General features: G+C 37.2%; 1 protein-coding gene across 2 annotated transcripts in view; it reads left to right on the top strand.

Moving 5' to 3' along the window:
• Window positions 1-21,670, top strand: part of BNC2 (basonuclin zinc finger protein 2) — a 236,386-nt gene that overhangs the window by 55,249 nt on the left and 159,467 nt on the right. The gene's annotated exons all lie outside the window — the stretch shown is intronic.

Raw genomic sequence — 21,670 nt, 5'->3', positions numbered from 1 at the left:
CAAAGACCCTAATCAGCAACTGGAAGACTTGAATCCTCTTTTTAGAGGCTGCCATAGTCTGTTTTCCACAGCAGGGCACAGACTTGGCTCAGGGCAGCACACAGAAAGCTAGCTGTCATGATCACAACATAACCCAACTTTTCAGCAAAAACAATAGCAAAATTTAGTGGGATATGCACATTTTGCTCGTTCATTTCTTTGTGTAAAAACTCATAATTTGGCTAAAATTACATGGGATGGCAAGTCCATTTTATGTCCTTTTGCTAATAGCTGCTAGAAACTTCTTCACTCCTTAACCTCCCTAGTGCTTGCTTGTTGTATTTCTTCTAAGAGCATTAATATACTTTTCACCTCTTAAACTGACAACCATTATGTTAGACAAATGTAAGCAAAGCTATGTAGCCCACATAAAACAGTTTTCCGAAGATTTGTTGCTTGAAATAGTTACTTCTCATTTTTTTTAATGTCAATTTTGTTTTCATCTGGTTGTGACAATTCTGCAAAGCTGAAGTTCTCATTTTGTCATGATGATATCTTCTACAGATTGTTTCCGTATGTACTCTGAAGACAGGGTACATGATCTGACTGAATTGTCTCTGTGAGCCTATGCAACTTAGTTTGTACCTATGACTTACGCTGTAACTTCTCAATCTAAAGTGCCTTAGAATTTTATAATTTTAACAATATATAACGTCCTTACAAATTTAATAAGTTGAAGATTATAAAAATGAATTATGTCTGGTTTAACGAATATTGGTACCTGCAATGTGCAATTTTGAGAACCTTTCGATTTAAAAAAAGTAGGGCCGGGGGAGAGTCATTGCTGAAAATAGTTTTGCGGAATCTGCTTGGGTTAGGTGACTGGTTTTGTTCCAGAAGAAAGGTGGCCAATGATATTAGGAAGAGACGTACATTCATTATCTACTTTGCTAACATATCTTTGTACACAGATTGTCAGAGTAGCACCCACAAACTCACAATCTCATAAAAATATCAATTCTTTCTTACATTTGAGATCTGGTAACTAATACTTCCTTCTTAATACATTTGTACTTACTGATAATAGAAGATATGTCCCTATGACATGGCATAGACACACACATATATTAAGAGAAGGAGGGTGGGGGATGAGAAGAGAGAAAGAGAGGGAATTTCAGCAACTGACATGAGAAAGATCAAGGGGATGAAAAAATTACTGGAAGGAAAGAAAGCAGAGAATTGAAGATGAGAAGAAAATTAGAGTAACATGTAGATACAAGAGCCCAAGAGCAAAAGTACATGTCATGACGTGAGTGTCCAAGAATACTATAGTGAGATAATATATTTCTTAAAATGAAGTCAAATAAAATCCAATAAAAGAAAAATAAATATGTAAAAGAAATATGAATCTCCTAATTCCAAAAAGTGGAATAATACATTTCTGAGGTAGATAATGAAGTGAAATCCATAGTAGAGGTTACCCAGTGATACAATTAATCTATAGTAATTAAGTTTTCCACATACTAAAAATGCACACGTATAGTTGTGTTTCTATGAAGCATTACTCAGTCAGAAAACTAAGGTCCTTAGTATAGACAAACATTCATAATATGAATGCACAGACCCTTGAGATCTGTACAGTTATCTAGGTGTATAAAGTTAAATATATTTTTAAAACTTCACAGTATTGAGGCCTGGATGTGCAAAACCGAGGTACAACAAGACAAACGCCATAGCAAATTTGCCAAAAATATGATGTCAGATTATGCTGTATAAAAACAGTATATTGCATGTAAGAGTAGGAAAGCTCTGAAATGGTGATGGATCTCATAAAAGAGCACTAGTGCTATTAAAGTGTCGTGAAATATAATTTACTGTGCTATTATAACATGATTAATGTAAACGTATAGCTCCTTCTTCTTGTAGAGCAATTCTCTTATAAGTTTTGCAGTTATATAGGGGGGTGCCCATCATACATTAGTGCCAGTAATCTAGAAAAATACAAGTGTGGAGGAAATATTAAGAGGGAAAATATTTTCTTAGGCTATTGGAAAGGTGGAAAAAAAGCTGAAGCAGACTGAGGGGCAGTTGAGTTAAGCATAACTCACAACTAATTGACTTGAGCAAAATGACCTTTGAATCCTATCCTTCCTTATGGAACCAGTATGCCTTTACTGGAACGTGTTAAACTTTACATTTCTTTATAGCTAGATTTCAGATATAAAATGGGACAGTAAGGATGGATCCAGACATTTTCTAGAAGCGGATTTACAGTTATCTGTGATTTTATGTTTTGGGTTACTATCTACTAGAGGTCACTGGTGCCAGTTATACAGGAACAATATGCAGTGGAACAACATGCATGAAAAAAGGTTATGGATTAAAGTCTATTTTGTCGTTTAGCATATGAGATACAAATAGTTGGATATGTCTCCACTTGCTTGTGCATATGTTTGCTGAAAATCATACTAGTTTAGTCTGCTGCTGTATGAAGTGGGAGTTGAATTTGCAGCATTCCTGGTGTGTGGCATGTTTTGAAAAGCCAGTGTAAAGGCTCTTTGAAGTTAGAGACATTGTACAAAGCACAGTCATAGTTTTATTGCACATTTTGTGATGCACATTTCTGCTGCAAATCTCTACTACCTCACATTCCACTCAAGCTGAATTTTGCTTGTGGAGCATTGGTATTGGGTGGCTTGAAATGTGAGCAAAGAATTGATGATTTCAATCTGTAAATCCTAGGAAGACCATGAATGGTTTGGACCAGCCATGGAAAACCTTTTTTTCTTTTTTGACACAGGGCTTGCTTTCTGAAAAACAAAAGCTGTGCATTGATAGTTAAGGAGACCAGGGGAGAAAAGTACTTTACTGTATTTTGTCTGGCAACGAGTGAGTTCCATGTACTTCAGTGAAAAACACCATGTGGGCTATTTTGGATATTCTTTGTGAAGTAACGTACTTATGACCATGGGACTTTGTGATAACTAGAGAAAAAGAATGTGAGAATTCTTGTTTTGGTTTATTTTTTTTGTTTATTTGGAGGACAACCATATGGCAAATGAAGTTGTTTCCCAGTAGGCAGGTCCAATTGTGTACAGATTCACAAAACTTGAGGAAAGAGTTGGATCCGTTGTTGAAAGGGTCATAGTGTGTAGCCAGTTAGCCAGAATTTTGAAGAGTAAGCGAATCATTAGGAGTTTGACATTCAAGGCTCTAATTGTGGTTTTGAGTATTAAGTTAAAGGATCAAAAAGTCATATTCTCTTTGGACCATCTGGAGTTACTCAGGCCAGCAGTAAATGTTCAGCAGGTTTAGGACTGTTAAGTTTCTAACATTGTTTTCTGTGGAGTGTTGTGGTTTTTTTTTTCCCTCTGTTTATTCAGGGGTGGTCTTAAGGTCAGTAATAGTAGGTGCTTCAAGAAAATATCGGTGTTTTGGGAGAGTGACATCATTTCTGTTGCATGTGGGCAAGCAAGTGTGATAGTCCTTTGCTTTCCTCAGTGGGAGAAATCAGCAAATACGGTATGGGCAGAAGGTCCGTTGTTCCCAGTCAGAAAGTGCTGACCCTTTGCAAGCTCATCAACATGACTTTCATTTGTAATGACTGTGCTTAAATGAGTCTTTGTTCATTAAAATATGCAAGCAAAGCTGCTCCTTCTTTCTGTGAATAGTGAGATGCTGATTTAGTGAGGACTAGCAAAAGGGTGTATGTGGAAGCTTGCCACCATTCAAAATGGTGGGAAAGTGCCAAGGTGAGCAATCCATAGAGCAGAGGCAGTGATCTCACTTCTCCAAGACCGGTATGAATTGGAAGTATTCGGCCCAGAGTTTGCCTAACCCATGATTCTCTTTCCTTCCCCCTTATCTTGTGCTCCTTCCCAATCAGATCTCATCCCCCAGCACTAAATCCAGCGTACAGGCTTTGATGTTGTGGCCCAGCCAGTCTGAAAAGCAGCATGTACGCAAACGTATTTTAATCATTCATATGATGATTGGTGGCTCCCTGTTGCTAAACCACAACTATTGATCCACTGCTGCTGAAGTACATGGCTCAGGGAACGTGGCCTGTCGGTTGCTGACTGAATAGGAAGGAAGTGTAGAGCTCCTCTAACCCATGTCTTCTCATCAGCATGGTTCAAAACCTCCGTGGTGGTGAATCACTTACTCTGCGTTACAAGGTATTTGACTTGACCAATATGGCTAGGTTAACATGAATGTGTGCGTTTGAAATACTCGAGAAGGATGATAACTGTTCATTCCCCTCATATCCGAGTTAGCTAACAGGTTAACTGCTGGAAAGTAACTTAGCTGGGAGAACAGGCCAGGTGTAAAACTCCTTCGATGGCAAATATAGCTGCATGATGTATGTTAAAGTTTTACTGAGGAGATATTTCTACACAAGTTATACTGTCAGACAAAACAAATACGTAGTGAATAAACTTTGGTTGGTTCAAGACCGTTAAAATAGTGATGGTCAAATTATGTTCAGATAGCTTTTTTGTTAGTCCTGGATTTGCTTTGGGATCAGATTTACAGTTCTGCTAGGCCATGTGGCACAAAAATTGAGATAAAGAACTCGAGGAAGAAACACTGGCACTGACTGTAGGTGACAGTCACTCACAAAGTAGGACACAGGATCTTTCTGTTATGCAGAACCAAACACTTATAAAAAATAGGTCATCTCCCCAAAGTTTGTGTTTTAGCATGGAAAGGTGATGAACAAGAGAAATCTGAGATGGAAAATTTGTTAAAAATGGAAGCTGAAGGACTGAAAGAAAACTGCAATTCTAATAACATTTTATTAGCGCCTGGGAGCCCGTTCTTGCTACGACCCACTGAATGTTTTATTTTTGTTATAATTACAGTATCTTGCCTGCACTTTGTCCCTCTGATCCTTTGTTAAAGCCCAGATCACTATGTGCAGACTGTGCTTGTAGGTGTGATTTATTGAGTGACAAGTAGCTGTAGGGTAGAACACACGCCTCTGTACCTGAGTAAAGTATTAGACATCACAGAGCTGGGGGGGGGCGAGAGAGAGAAGAAAAGCACCGAGCAGTAACACAGCAGCTCCTGGATACAGATCAGACAAGAGGTTCTGCCACAAATCACCTAGAAACATGTCAGACGCTGCATGTTTGTTGTTTTACACTGAGGGCACAGCCGTAGTCCAAAAGTATTGATTCTTTTCTTTGTACAGAGACAGAAACTGTCAGCTCTAGCAGGCTGACCTTGGTATGGCTCAGACAACTATTCCCCACCCTGCCTACCATATGAACCCCACAGGAAAAGTCCAGGCAAGATATGCCAATGTCCGTTTCACATAAACAGAGAGAAACCCAAGCCTGCCGAAACAGCTCCCGTCTCTCCCTCCAGAGGTCCACAGTAGCAGTTCTGCACCACATTCCCTATGACAGAGAATTCGATTTTTTTCCAGTGCCTCAACATTCAAGAGACATTAATTCTACTTAATAGTTCAACAATTCAAGAACTGTCCACAGAAACATATAAGGAAAAAAAAAAGCCACTGCTGCTTCTCACAAAGAAAAAGCACTGGCTTTTTTTTTATGGGCCTGGTGGGGGGAGTGGGAAATGAGCCCACTTTGCACTAATCACAGGCAGGAATGTTTTAATAGAATTGTAATTATTTGTATTGGTATAGTAAAATGACCCAGGCATATTGTACGTGTAAAAATATGACCACATTTCTGGGAAATATTTGAGTTAAGCATTGTTTTGCATTTTATTACTGTGTATTTCAGTGTAGCAGAGTTATGTGACGTGTTTTCAATGGTTCCCTGTTTTACTGATACTATTTCCCTCCTTTTAAATACCTTTCTGTTCCCCTCCTGAACCCTAACACCCTCACTGATTCAGTGATGAACAGAATTCAGCAGTAAGGAATGCTTTTCCTTTGGAAAAGGTTAACCTGAGTCACAAATTTGACTCCAGCAAGTACACCTAGTTTGGTATTTGTGAAGGCACAGAAGCTTTGTAAAGCCTTAATCTATGTATAGTTATCTCCTTCAGCCAAGTTCTAATACAGCTCTGTGTTCTGACATCACACATCACCAGGTGCTGTGATGCTTTGGACAGTGAATGATCATGCTTTTGCCCTGGGATATATATAGAGCATAAAACTCACTCTGGATATTTTGGTTGATCCTATTGTTATTTAAAGTACCATCTTAAAACACAATGCTGTTGGTCCTCTGATTATTTAATAACTCAAGCAGCATTTAGTATCTATGTTTAAGGTGCTTTATAGAACAGAGAGAAAAGGACTGTGAGAGTAAGCACTTGTATTTTACTTAAAATAGAAAGTTATGTAATCAACAGATGAAGAAATTCCAAAAGAATAAATGAAGAAAGGAGTGGACAGAGGTTGTAATGATAGGCTATTAGAGAATTGCTTTGTTTTAAAAGATTTGCTTATTTCATTACTGCTACTATGTAGTTGTTATTTTAACTTGAAAGCACATTTCATGCTGTATGCAGCTTTCCAAGGAAAGGTGTCGATCCTAATAGAGATTAATTCTGCTTCATATTATGAACTATAAATTCTATGAATCTGTCTATATTTCTGCTGAAAGGCTGTCACTTGACCATATTATGTGACATGGAAGCACTGTTACCACCAAGCCAGGGAAGTTTTATCCTGTTGGAAAATGATGATACAGCTTGTTAATAGAAGTCACTCTGCTTAAGAATCACAGCATTTTACAAATTTTTACGTTGTATTAAATAAAATAACTTTGGAAACTCCTGAGTTTTGAAATTTCATATAATGTTGAATACTTTACTCAAAAACAGGTTTTGGGAAATGCTTTCTATATAATATTTTGTAAAGATAATACCATATTAATATGGCTCCTCATTCTAAAAATGTGACTTACTATATTGTAGGAAACACACAAAAAAACTTGCTTCAGACAGACATAAGGCCCCACCTTCATTAGAAATATTCCGTTGGTCGATCAAACCCTAGTGACTGCAGTAATGAAAAGATACTGACAGAAAATAGTTTCCTTCTTCTGTTATTATTTGCTTTGTACTTTTGGTAGTGTTTTGTAGATGATGGGTACCACTTCTTCCAATTTGTAGTTTCCGCTTTTTCACTCAGTAACTGCAAAAAAAGAAGGGCATTGCAAACAATTTGAAATTGACTGAAAATTATCAAAACTGCCTAGATTTTTGAGAGAACAGTACAACTGAAACTATTTTAATCAGATGTCTTGCAGACTGGCTATGTCATTTCAATACTTTACATGGCATTCTGAAAACCATCCACTCTTAAAGGAAATTTTCAAGAGTTCCTTTATACTATATCACTTCCTGCCACCAGGAAGATAGTTAATAATGAGGTGGAACCTATGCTTCCCCCTGTTTAAGCTGTTTGCATTTGTTATAAAGAGCATAACTAAATTGGACAGTGACCCTTTCTGTTCCTTATAACCTCTTTAGTACTGTTTTTCTTGAATATATTTTTGCTGAATTGAAAATTAACATTAAAAAAAATCTCTTTTCATTGAAATAAAATAAAAGGAGCTAAAATTATTTGTAATTTTCCGAGGCTATGAGATAGTTTAAATTTGCATTTTTCAACCTGTTTGTCAGGTTGAAAAGAAAGATATTTTAAAATATGTTTTTTTATTATTCCATGACAGAGTATTCAGTGTGATGTAGTATTCAGAGATGTAAATAGTTCCCAGATGATAAATAATTTCTTTATGGCAGTATGCAGTTTCAAGGAGGGTAAGGGTATGCAATGCAGTATGAGCAGTCTATGTATACCTGAAGTATTACAACACAAAAATAAAAGGAGCAGGTACTATATTTAATTTGTCCGGAACAGCGGTGAAGCACATCTAAAAATGGTAGTGTGTTGGATGTTGCTGTGTCTTCTGAAGTCCATGTTATGAATGGAACAATAACATATGTTAAATATACCAGTCCATGTTATACAAGAACAAGGTATTCCTCTGTTCTCTTTGTGGATGTCGCAGTCATATGATGTACTTATGGAATTACATTGCTTTTCAAAGTGTCAGCTGAGATATGCTTTGCCTTGTTAGTATCGTGTTTGATTTCTTGGACAGGGTCTATAAATCACTATCTAATATGTAGGTCTTCCGAAAATGCACCCAAGGTTTATTGCCAGTAACAGACTAGTGGCCTTATGTGGACTTTCCATGAATAAAACAGATTGATGAGCCATTTTATAGCATTGCAAGCTGTATTATAAATACATCACCCTTTTCAGTAATTTAATGTGAAGAACAGTCTAATGAGCTACCAGTTATAATCTGCCAGAGAACTGAGGACACCACTAAGCTCATGGACCAAGTGATACAACTTTGAAGTTTCTAAGGGCTTTCCCTTGTTTGGTGAGTTTTTTGCTTCCCTTTTGAATGCTATATTAAACAGGATAGCAGTGCGATACTATCACAAGTTTGTGTATGACGTTATAAAATCTGGTGGGTTTGGGGAAGGGAGAGAGGATATAGGGAAAAGTTTCAATTTTTGATATAATTATAAAGCAGATAAATTTTTTTGTTAAATTTGCCAAAGTAAGTCTTCAAAACTGCTGCTGATATGTAGGGAGTCAAGTAAGTCATATCTAAGAAAATCATAGAGGAAGGAAAAAGAAGGAATGAATGAAAGTAGAACACAAGATGAAAAAGGGTGAGTTTCTGTGATTGTTTTTTTCTAAAAAATGGTTAGCAAACACTCCCACCTGACTGCATTTTATACAGAGTTCTCCTTTGCCCATATTTGTATAGTGGGGTAGCAGGAAGTTCTGCAGAAATATGTAAAATCAGGACTTTAATTTCTTGTACTGGTTATTCGTAGCCATAATAGTTTTGAGCAAATGAGTAGTCATGCAATGCACAGGATAAATTGCTTATCAGCAGACCTATGAGAATAGGAGCGTACATGCCATGTACACATTTTCATGGATGGAAAATGCCAGTTAAAGGAATTGTCAAACCCTGATTATATAAAAATGACCACAAATAAACTTTAGTCGAGTTACTTGGGTTCAAAACTGATGTACAAAGATTTGCCTGTAGAAGCAATTTGTTTAGAATATATGATTTTAAACCTAACTTTAAACTCAGAATTTAAATTTCATTTTTAAATAAAAAGAGGAATTGACTATATGTTACCTATTAGTTGAAGAGGTCCTAGAGATTTTCTGAAATGGGACTGCTATCAGAAAACATTTACTTTTATGGCGTAAGAATAGCTTAGCAACTAGCATACAGTTAAGAACTCAAATGTAGATTTTAAAATAATATTTTTTTACTGTGAAAGCAGACAGGCAAGCAAGCAGTTCAGCTGCCTAGGAGATTTTGTTCCTGCAGGTCAAGCATAAAAAGCCTTGGTTACACAGACTAGAAGGCAGAGCTCTGAAAACACTTTAATTAGTCTTTACAGAATTTATAACAATTTTGCATGAAAAGCCTAAACATTTCACCAACTGCCACTAATGTATAGGGGCCTTATTTTCCCAGGGTTTTCACACTGTGCATCCATATTCTTCACATAATTTAAAGGAGACACCCCATTAATATCCTATGTACCCCATTAAAAATGGATTAAAAGTAAACTTACTTCTTTACAATCAATCCACACATACCACTTCTGTTTTGCATTTAAGAGTTTTTCCAGGTTTAATGTTATTACACATTTTCTATTCTGGTCTGGTTTACAGTACATCAAGTACTGTAACATTCACAGGGTAGCCTGAAGGGGAAGGATAGTTTTCTGATCTAAATAAACAGGACAGATCCTGAAACCCTTTACAAAACCTGCACCGAAATGATGGGATCTTTATCTGAGCAAGGAGGCTGATACCTCGCAACTAGGCTCAAGTCTTTGGATACCAGCCTTTCTTGAGACTGCTGTTTGAAGTCACGGGAGGACCCACTCTTTGACCAGCATTCTTCTGAGAGACATGAATTGCATATCACAGAGTTTATTTTGTCAGGAGGTCTCTCAAAAGAACAAAGATGGGGTCTGCTCTCCAAATATAAAGGTCCTGATTCTGTAGGCATAACAATCTTGTGCCTGTTTACAGTAACTATATTGGCAAAAAACAGTAAAACCCAAAAAATCCAGTAGTACACTTCGGACATGTCAGAGCCTTCTAAAAACCTACCGAGTCCTCTGTGTGCGTCAGAGGAAATTACACAGTCTCAAGGAGATGTATCTTCATTTCAGTGTTATGAGTGTATACAGAGTTTGTGAAAAGCTTCATGACTCTTTAGGATGAAGGGCACTATATGAACGAACAATGTAATTGTAAACCTTTGGAGACCATGCATGTATAGTTTATTCATATTTCTTCAGTATTTATTTGGCGGAAATCATAGGATTTTTTTTTTTGTCCAGTATGTCTCTAGACTGTGTAAATAGGGAAACTTACCCAGACTTGTCTGAAAAAGGCATGTTGTGGTGGGCAAATAGTTGCTAAACTTTAGAAACTTAATAACCTGCGTACCATCATATTACCTCAAGACCTAGCATTTGTCCTGCAGTGCTTTGGTGCAGATGTGTACGTTCTGGGAAGCCTTTCCTAGAGTGCTGCCACTTAACTTTCAATTTGTTGTTTCTCCAGACTTTCATGCCAGAAAACAGTCCCCAGAGTATTTATAGAAAGTGAACACAAAGACACAAACACACAAAGTTCAGAAGCGTTTTGAGTAAATGTTCATAAAAAGCTGTTAATATATACACAGATAGTTTTGTTTAAGAGAATTTTGAAAAATGCAATATTGAAGGACATGATCCTCCCTAAGAATTACTGTGACACTTGGGCAGTTCACAAATAGCAATATTTACACTATTTAGTAGAAGCATTCATTGTAACTCTTCTTCTGGTCCATAGTTCTAGCGAAGTGTTACTAATTATGCTATGAAGAGCTATTACAACCCAGTTGTTTTCAATAACTGTTTACCTCGTGACATCTGATCCTAATCCTTACATTACAAGGAAAATAAATAATTTCAGTGTTACTCTTTGTGGTAGAAACAAGCAAACAAAACCCCTGTAAATCCCAAGTTAAATACATGTTTGACTGGAGGAGGAAGAACAGTTTCATGTGAATGTCTTTGCAGAGCACTTAGTAGGGTGTGTTTGTATTTCTGAGCAGAAATAGAGGAGGAGGAAGACACAGCTCTGTATCCAGAGAAGACCTGGAGCAGCTTTTATCTGGAGGTGGCTGCTTTCAGCGATGCAGATAGAGGACTTCAGAGCAATATTCCTGGAGGCAAAATGGATCTTTTTATTCTTCCATGGATAAAACAGTTTCACCTGCCCATGACACCCTTTGTGTTCTTGCAGTGCCTTGGAGATGCTTTTTACCCTGTTACTGGTTGTCTGGAATGGCCTTATTATCTCAGACTTCCACTGCCCATTTTTTCCTTCCACTTTGTTCTTTTAATTGCTCTTCTCCATACTTCCCACTTGCTTTTTTCCTGTCCTTGCTTGTTGCTTACACCATGTCCACACTGGCATTCTTTGTTTCCCTGTTGGCCATTGTATGGCAAAAAAGAGAACGTATTTGGTGTCTCAAAAAAAAGAAAAAAATTCAAAACAAGCCCGATCCAGGCAAGCTCGGCACAAGAGAACAAAGAGGATTTAGCACAACAGTGCTGCCTATTTTGCTGAAATCTCATAACTATTTCTTTTCTGCGTCACTGAGGTTTTCTCTCTTCTGAGCTGGGAGCAGGTGCTGTGCTTCCTTTGTGCTCATGCAGTATTTGTCAATATGGGGCTGTGGTTCTCTTTGGGTAGTTTCTGTGGGGTTTTACTGCTGTGTCTGCTACCACTCAAATTCAAGAATAATGGTGGTGCAGTTTTCCTTCTGCCCTTGCCCTCTTGCCCAGCAGTGCTGAGCACTGAATTGGAGAAGGAGGTGGTAGCTGTGCAGTGGAGACTTCTGGAGGAGGATGATATCTAGCAGAGTTGTCATTTATTTCCACTACTGAGAGTCCAGGAGGCATCTTGGTTTTGTGTCAGAAGGGGCAAGACACTTAAGGGATGGCTTAGAAATGGGAGGAAACATTAAGCAAATGTTTTAGTCATGTTGATTGCCTAATTTCAAACTGTCTACTCTGATACTGGTTTCTCACTTTCATAAATGTTTTTACAAGAGGTCATAGGACCTGAATGGAATCCACTCCCTTTTCTTTCCTCTTTAAAGTACCTGAGGAGGTGGTAGGAAATATTACCTAAAACATAATGTTTTTTATTGTTGTCATTGCTAGCAACTTTTAACAGAATTTGTTTCGGAACAGCTTGCTCAGTTATTCTTGGTATTTAAGTGCCTAAACAATGATAACTAATCTCTTCAGTTTTCAGATTCACATGTTGGTGTGCACAGGTCTGATGTCCTTGTCTGTGCGCCCACTTGCTTTTATCAGAATTTGTTTCAGCAGAAATGACCAGAGGAGCAGAGCAGAAACGTTAAAACTGCCATGCTAGGAGTGTAATACAGCTTAGAAGTAGTCAATGCACTTCTGCCAACAACCTGTGAAAACAGTGCTGTAAGTGGAGGGTCAGTGTTTACTTTGGCTTATGAAACATTAAGATAAATCTTCACTGTGATGAGCAGGTTTAAGCCAAATGATAAACGTTGCTAAGCAACATGTTACTTTTAGTGTCTGCTTATGGTGGGAGAATACCTGGCAGATATGGGCAAGTTCTTTTTTTCGTCCCATGTTTTTGAACCTACCAAGGAGGAATATTCTGCTTAAAAAGGAAGCAGGATGTTGCTGTGAACTTGAATGCACTTGGGCATACGGGTGTATATTTTGTGTGTGTTAGAGAAGGCTTTAGATTGTACCTGCTGTTTTTACAGTGTGGATGGATTTCCCAATTCCTTCACTTTCTGAGGTCTAAGATTCTGTCTTCAATAGAGTGTCTCCTGATAGTTTTCTGGAACCATTTCCATCCTGATCTGCTGGACCCCGGCTGTCTGAGAAGAAAGGGTAGAGAACAGCCTAGAAAAAGAAGTTGTGGGAGGAGGCGTGTATTAACATCTTCAAGCATGCAGGAGTTCGCTGCTGTTTATGGCTGAGGTGCTGTGGCTTCCATGGAGCCGCTCTCTAGATCCACTGAATTCCCCAAATGACCTGCAGTGCTTGAGGGAGGAGTTGCTGAAGGAATTTGTCATCCTTGTACAGTGGGGGATGGGAAAGGATGCCTGTCTTCCTACTGCCCAGCCAGAGACTTATTGACAGAGGGAATGATTGCAGTCATGGTTATTGGAGTGTTCAAAAGTTAATTTGTAAGCATCTGTCTTGAATCTGTTTCTGTTCAGGGGAGAAAAAAAAAAAAAAGAATCACAGAATACCAGTGTGTTTCTTGATAAAAAGCTGTATTTTTAAAAATATTTATTGTGATTTGCAGGATATTTTCTATAAAAGGGGATACTGAGAATACAGCAGTTAACAACGACATACCACACAAAAGTAGAGTATGTAGTAGCATTTGTTTAAATGTTTTACAGTTTTACTTATTTGACAATGTCTTTAATACGTAAGAATTAATGAGGATGTTTAAAAATACTTTAGATTTCTTTTTAGAGTGGTACAATCCACACCAATTGTACCACTAGATTATTATACTCGAAAGGTCTCCCAAGGAGGCGTTTTACAATAAAACAAAGGTATCATTTTCATGTTGGTAACCTCTCAGTTATTCTAACTACTCCTGTTTATTATACATAATTCTCATCATGAGGGCAAATAATCCATCAGCAAGCGAGCTGATTTCTGATTACCTTGCTGAAAGGCAGATGTGGCGCATAACTATACCCATTGTATTTGTGCCTAGGATTTCCTGGGCATAGAATTGTCTTCACGTTCTCTGCATCACATGCTTAATGAATCTCACGCTTCCAAAAAATGCCAGGCCTATTGCACATGCACAGAGCAGATCGTCACAGCAAAGTGAGGAAGGACTGTGTGTTTCGGACACATGGGGCTTCATGCATGTACAGCTGACCCTTCCCGAATAGTCAGACCAACTGTGTGCGAGCTGCCCAGTAGTTTTTGCAAACTTGCCAGAGAGGAAAGTTATCCTAAAAGCCATCTGTGAAGTGCGTATAAAATGGGGCTGATCCTACATGGGGGTCCTGGGCATTGCTAGGATTTACAGATAACCGGGCAGCCCAACTGAAACACAAAGTTACCAGACTTTGGATTCTTCACAGACAAAATGGGATCTCTAAGTGTTACAGTGCTAATAATACCTTGTCACTCCCGAGCTGTGCAGTGACGTCTGTAAATAAATCTCTTAATGGTGGGAATATTGACATATAGTACAGGGAAGAACTAAAACTCAGAAAATGGCCGCTGTCTGCCAGTGGACTTTGTGTAGATGCTGGTGAGAATGCAGCTGCTATAGCTTTACTCTAGTCAACTAAAAAATAGCTTAGGGAATGCGAATCAGGAGAGCCATATGGAGAATTTCAGGAAACTGTCTTCATAATATGTAAGCATATGGGAAGAATAGTCTAGGTAGCCACCTTCCGAGGTTCCACATCTCTTCCAGAGAAGTATAGGTAACAATTAATTCTTCTCAGTGCTTTCTAATGCTTCTGTGTCTTTGAGGATTAGTCTGTTTACTATTGAACAGAATGATTTTAGGAAGTACTGTAAAAGTAGCAATCTCACACGTCTGTAAGTGATTTACCTGCTCTTCTTCCAAGTGCTGCTACACACTTGTGGAACTGAAGGATGCTGTATGTGAAAACTATCCCACCCCATTTTAATTGTGAGTTTTACATCAGTGTGTAACTACTTTCCCCTCCTGTTTCTATGGACCTTCCACACTGCAGTATAAGGGGAAAACACAACAGCAGTTGTGAATGTGAGCTTACAAAACTGAGTACGAGAGACTGAAAAAAATGCTATGGAAGCAAAGGCTGCCTGTGATGGTTCTTCCTCTTATGGGTTGAGTGCATGTTTAGATTTTCACATTGTTGTTACCCTAAGGACTAATCTCAGATTCTGCAAAAACAGTGCAGTTCAGAACTTCCTAAACCCGCTGTGTATTTACCCCCTTTTTCCGACCAAATGTTAATGAATGTGTGGAAATCAGGACATAATAATTACTCTTTTTTCCTACTTGGAAGAATTGTGTTATGGTAGATTGACTAGGTGGTGGAGTTAGAATGGACTTAAATCTGCAGGTTTGGATTTTTGTTAAGATACAGTTTTCTAATGTTACAAAATGTCATGCTGACTAGAAGGGGAGATTGTCATTGTAGATGCACATTCTTTGTAATGTTTAGTAAATGCTTATGCACATTTTAAATTACCTCCTATACTAGTTTTATGTCAGTTGCACAGACAACTACACATTGTTGCCACTTTGCCATTTTTAAAAATCAACCACAAAAGACATTTTGAAAAGATGTAGACAGACATGTACATCTTCTGGTTTTGAAGATCATTACACATTCACTTATAGGTGAATGTGTTATTTCTATCTATCTTGAGCACTAATCTTTCTGCTTTGGTCACTGCTTGATGCCACACAATTCAGCAAAACAGGCTTATATTTAAGTTTTTCACTTCTCTACGTATTCTAGACTCTCCTAGATTTTCTCTTGATAGTGTATGTAAGTGTAGAATGACTTTGAGTGTATGTCAAAGTAAGATTTTGGGTTTAACTGTGCTTTCTCCATTCATGAATATGCTAATGTGAAAAGAACCACTAAACAACCACACAGTTTTGGACATCTCTTTGGTTTCCATCACCTTGAAGTCATTAAAGAAATCTCTGTTTGACATCTGTTTGCAGAAGTCAACAAGCCAAGCAGTGAGCTTTTGTTCTGGTTTTGACATTAGTAATTAGTAGCAGAACACTGAAATTAGAAGTTAGAACTAAAGTATGAACACAGTTAAATTTTGTGCCAGTAGTAACAGACTCTCACAATAACAGTTTGAAGTCTGCCAGTTTTTCCATGTTAAATACATCTGACCCAAACTGTACATAACGTATGAAAATAGAATGTGATTTTATTCAGACTTTTGTGATGGCTGAATAAGGAAAAAGATGACTGTTTATGGGTATTAGATACATGTCCCCTGTGAATGGAAAACTGCAAGGTTCTCCAAGAATTTGAATTGCTATTTGAAAAATCAGTAATCATTATAGTGATTACACCTGATTTGTTTTTATGAAGCAGGATATCTCATCAGATTCTCGTCTGGAACATTAAACATTTCTTGAGTCAGTTGCCCAAACTGTCCACATAAACTCTCCACGTTAAATAGCTTTCTCTGTACTTGTATCTGAATATCACGAATCTCAGCACATTGTGAATAGCTGGTTTCAAAGTATTGAAAAACAAGACCCAAGCATTTATGAAATTTTGGAACTAGAAATTATTAGAAATTTCATGGAATGGGCAATTTCGTTTACTCAACTAAAGAGATCAGTGCAGTTTTATCTTTAGAGATTGCCACTTGCAGACATTTATTTAAGTGTGAGGATCATTTGCTACTTGTTATACTAGGAGATTAAAACCGTTGCAGTGTTGTTTATATGCCTTTTCATCACCTTTGTATAAAAGAAGCTTAGTTTCTTGAGAGGATCTGTAAGAATGAGTAGCATCAAGTTCTGTTTCTTGCTGCTCTCTCTCACTGAATTCTGATTTTTCTAAATCTAGGGAACATGAACTTTCTTAATGGGACATTTGTTAATTACTTCCGTGTTCCACTTGGTATGCCTTGCTTTTTCTGACTATAAATTGGGAATGAGTGTTCCTCTTTGAAACATTTTCAAACTTTGAGTGACACATGCTGTCTAATTGTAATTTGTTGATACAATCATTTTTTCTTGTTTGTGAGATTTTTCATTTACTAAAACACTTCTACGAGACATTGTGAATAATGCCTGAAAAGAATAATTTCATTGTCTTCAAACTGTCAGCACTTTTCTTGCCATTTCTCCCCACACTTTTCACAATAAATACTGTTGTTGGTGTTTACCAAGTCCCTTCTGCCTTGTTGGGATACAGATTTCTTAATGGCACTGGAAACAAGATGCTGATAACATAGACTGTGTTTGAGGTACCAGTTCATAGTTAGGGGACAGGTGTTGGTCTTTGGTAGATGAAAGTCATGTCAGAAGGCGTGCCTTGAGTAGTATCCAGATTCACACTCTCCAGGTATTCTCCAGTAGCTCATTAGATTTGTGAAACAGCTCTGCCTTCAGGCAGCGCCAAACAACTCAGGTTGTCATGACCTTTGGGGAGCAGACCAAGGTATTCTGTGCATCCTGTGGCAGGTCACTGCTGGACACCGAATTAACTGGAATTGTGCTTTTGGTTAGTCAGTTGATCTGGAAAGGAGAGGACTGCTATCTCAGTTATGGTGAATTATACTGCATTAAGGCACTAACTATACTGTCTAGGCAACCAAAAGTCTGCTTTGCTTACGTAAACAGCATCACCATGTCTGCACCTAAGAGAGGTATTGTACATATGTCAATGTTGGTTGCCATTTCTACTTTAAAATCTTTCCCCTTGTATTCAAGTGTGTCTGTGTTCAGGCACTGTGAAGAAGTGAGCACTACCATTCAAAGAATTTTTGTTTAAGTATTTATATAATGGTCAGTAATACAGTAATTAATCGTTGCTGGTCTGAAATGTAGGCATGTAAATATCCCCATTTCTGGAGGCTGTGAAAGCGAGACAGCTGGGAGTTCTTGACTTACCAGAAATCTTAGAGAGTCACAAAATTTGGAACTGGAACAGGAATTCCTGGCTCTCCCTCATGTTCTCAGGCAAGTAGATTGCATCTCACTGAGAAGTGTGCGAAAGCTGATAACATTATAGTCCAACTGATAACTCTCTGGGGAGATGGAAAGCTCTGCCTTGAAGTTCACCAGATGTTTGGAAGTTTACATTGTATGTGAACTATGAAGAACTGTATCCTTAATACGAGCTTTCTGAATTGTATAGAATTATGTCATAGAGAAACAGGTATTTATACACAGTAAGACTTAGTTTAAAACTCCTTAGCAATGTTGCCATTTTCTGTTAAGTTCACTCTGATTTTCCAAGCAGAAGAGCATCTTATCTAGGTCCTTAAGTATGACCATGTAATAGCATTTCTTATATCTTCTTTTTTTTAGCTCCTGGTTTTCATTACATGTCTCTGACTAGTTTATTTGGGTAAAATCTTTAAGCTTTTTCTTGTATCTTAAAGATTTAAATAAATAACTGAAGAATGGGGTAGGCCTGCTCTTGTAATAGCTTTTATTTTTCTGGAAATTCTTTTGTCAGAACCTGCTTTTTCTCCCTGCTAACTGATATATTAAACACTTTATAAATTTGAGGGTTAAATCTGGCCACAGAAGAAGAACAAAATTGCCATGAACTTCAAAAGGATCAGAATTCCAGCCTGAAATGTTACAGTCCTGACAGAAAAATTATCTCTTATGCCTAAACTTAGCAGGGATATCTAAGTATACATGTAAATCTGAAATTTTCAAGAAGGCAATTATTCCTATCGTTAGTATATAGTCCTCCATGATTTCTGCTTAATCTACACCTCGTACCATGTCTAATGAAATGTAGAAGATGCCACCGTTATTAAACAAAAACACTGAAAAGTTACAAAAATACACAAAGTTATGATAAAATATTGAACTGCTTTGTGCTTATACTTCTTTGTGGCCTGTTGGTTAATTAGTTTTACATGACAGGCTAAAGTAAAGAGACTTATCATAAAGTAAACAATTAAAAGCCATTAATAACTTAGACAAATAATGATGTTCATGCAGTGAATTGTTGTTATCAGCCTATGTTTGAAACAACTTATAGATGAGGATAATTTAGTGCACTACATTTCAAAGAGGCCAGTCCTCTTGTTACCAGTGTAACTTGGGATAAAATTAATCCCTTTTTAAGTGCAGTGTGAATATTCAAATGACTTGTTTCATGAGCTAAATGTCTTCTTAAATCATAGGAATAGCACAGCCAGAGAGAGGCGAGAAAGAGCTTGCCTGTGAGAGAGCAAGGCAGAGTGTTCATTATTAAACACTGGTTGCTGCTAAAATATGGTTTCCATACGGAGTGGACTACATGTAATTTATGTAAACCACATTGGTAATAGTTTTTATCAAGTGGTACTAAACACAAGCTAAACCCAGCATAACTGTTTATGTAGACTGCATGTAAGTAAATTGCGGGTATTACTAGGGCTAGTCAGATTTTTCAGGAAAATATTTCCATTGCTGTCCCGATTATATAGTAACGCGGCTCACATTCGCGGCAATGCCAGCTTTGGCTAAGATGATTTTGGAGCTTAGGGAGCGAAAGAAACTAATTTGTAGTAAATCACTAATGGCACTCATCTAAGGACTTGTAGTGACATATAAAATATATCTGTGAAACATACTTTTGTCTGCAGAGCTACTCAGATGTTTTACTCGTCCTTTTGAAAAGGAGGGATGAGGTTTTTGATAGAGAAAACATACTAAAAACTATTGACAATTAAAACAAGGCACATAATGGTGATGATAAGGGAAAACTGAAAGGGCTTTTCTGAGGGCAAGGTATGCTTTCCTAACATGCTAAAGGCAAAAAACTAGAAGACTGTAGAGAACATTTCTATATGCTTTTGATTTGGATGAGACTTTGTGACAAAATATAAGATGATCCTAACTTAGATTAAAAACTGTGTAAGCGCTAAGCACAGAATGGAAATAAAATTTCCCTTTTGAGATGATGTAGTCTTTAGTATTAGCCCACACAATGTTTTGTATATCCATTATTTACTTGGAAAGGAGTGCATAGGGTTAGTTTGCTAAGCAGGTAAGACTAATGTGAAGATGAAGTCTATTTAAAAGACAACATAAACATGTTAGATAAAAGTATTTGATGGATTGAACTGCAAGCTCGTGACCTCTGATCCTGCCTGTGCCATCTCTTTACAGACAAATCTTTCAACATTTATGTTTATTTTTCTTACTGTAGATAGTAATGCTTAATAAGGTAGGTTAAGAATTCAGTTATTGGTATAATTTTAAAATTAAGGGATAAAAAACCTCACATCAAAACAATTTCTAGAAAAACTAAACCAGAAAAGACAATGAGCAAGCTGCTTAAAAGTGTCCTTGCTTTCAGGATGGGCTTGGACCACATGACCTCCAGAGATTCCTTCCAAGATAAATTAATCTATGATTCCAAAATAAAAAGAAACCCCCAAAACTCAAAACGACTTTCATATCTATAGCATAGTTTGTGTTCTTGGGCAAAAGCGCACATTTCTTACTGAAAAATTGTAGAGTTGCACATACATAGCGGAGAGGAAAATCTGTGGTTTTTTTCGTGTAACTGTGAAAGGAAAATCAAAGTATATACATGTAAACATAAAAAAAATATTTGAATTACAGATTCACAGTCTTCTGTGGCTGTTGTTTACATGCCTCACGTAGGTGTACTTTTGAGCTCCTTCTTCTATTGCCTCACTTACATGACTGGAGCACTGTATCTCTGTGTCACCCAGCTGACATGTTAAAGAACAGCTAGCCTCAAAGCATCTTCTGCTGGCTGCGATGCTGCATTCTCTGGGAGAGAAGGATAACCATTTCCAGAGAGACTCGAGGTGTACCTGAAGGTAGATGGGTTGGTGATACCAATATGAATCTGCCCCTCGGAGAAGCAGTGACTAGCACTGTCATGTTCAAATCTATGACTATACTTATTTTTCTTACAAGAAATAATATGATTTTCTGACATTGAATATTAGCTAACGAGCAAGGGCAACTATCACTTTTTTTTGTAGTCACTGCTGTTGATTATAACCTGACTTATTCGAACTGTTAACTTGTACAGCAAATTTATTCCTTCCTTTCAGTATTTGTATAAATAATACAATTGCTGGAAAAAAAAGTAGTTTTCAATTCAAACAATCCAACCACTTCTGGAAATCACTGGATGAATTTTGCAATTGGCTAAGTCATGTGACATTGTTTTTGAATCATAATTGATTAGATTAATGCTTTAAAACATCTTGTCAAGAAAAAAAAAAGATACTTGATTTCTCAGTTTAATTCTCAGCAAATCCTCTCCTATAATGTTGGGGGTTTTTAATATTTGAATGTAAAAAAGTGAATTGATAAGCAACCATTAATTGAAACAAGACAAACAGAGATTCTGTTTCCTGTTCAGGGAAGTGGGCATGAATACATTTTGCTCTACTCAGGAAACTAGTGATGTGCTAACATACAGGGTGCTCTATTTTCTACTGTAATTTTTGGAATCCCTTTATATAAAATTGAATTTTAATGTCTATAAAAGATCCACTTCAGAAGAGAAAGGAAGTAAAAATATTAACTAAAAAGGTATATTGTTCATATGGTTATTCAGTTCTTATTGTAGTAAACTTGATAACAGGAAATGAGGTTTAGCTGCATAATTGTAAATGAAGCTATAAGACACCATGCAAAAGTTATCACTCCTGTGTTGATGCTGGATATCTCTAATTGTCTTCTCCCATTTCCTTCTTTTGATGCTTGACTGGTTTTATTCTTTTTTCTTTTGTATTTGGGAAAATGGATGGCTGTCATTTTTTGTGCTCACAGAAAAATAAAGCTTGTCTTAGAAGGTAATGTAAATTATAAAGCTAATTCAGTGACGGCATTTTATTATTGTTATACCTA

The sequence above is a fragment of the Opisthocomus hoazin genome, chromosome Z, assembly GCF_030867145.1.
Source record: "Opisthocomus hoazin isolate bOpiHoa1 chromosome Z, bOpiHoa1.hap1, whole genome shotgun sequence".
NCBI lineage: Eukaryota > Metazoa > Chordata > Aves > Opisthocomiformes > Opisthocomidae > Opisthocomus > Opisthocomus hoazin.
Note: the sequence above shows the minus strand (reverse complement) of the source record. Positions and strands in the feature narration are given on the sequence as shown.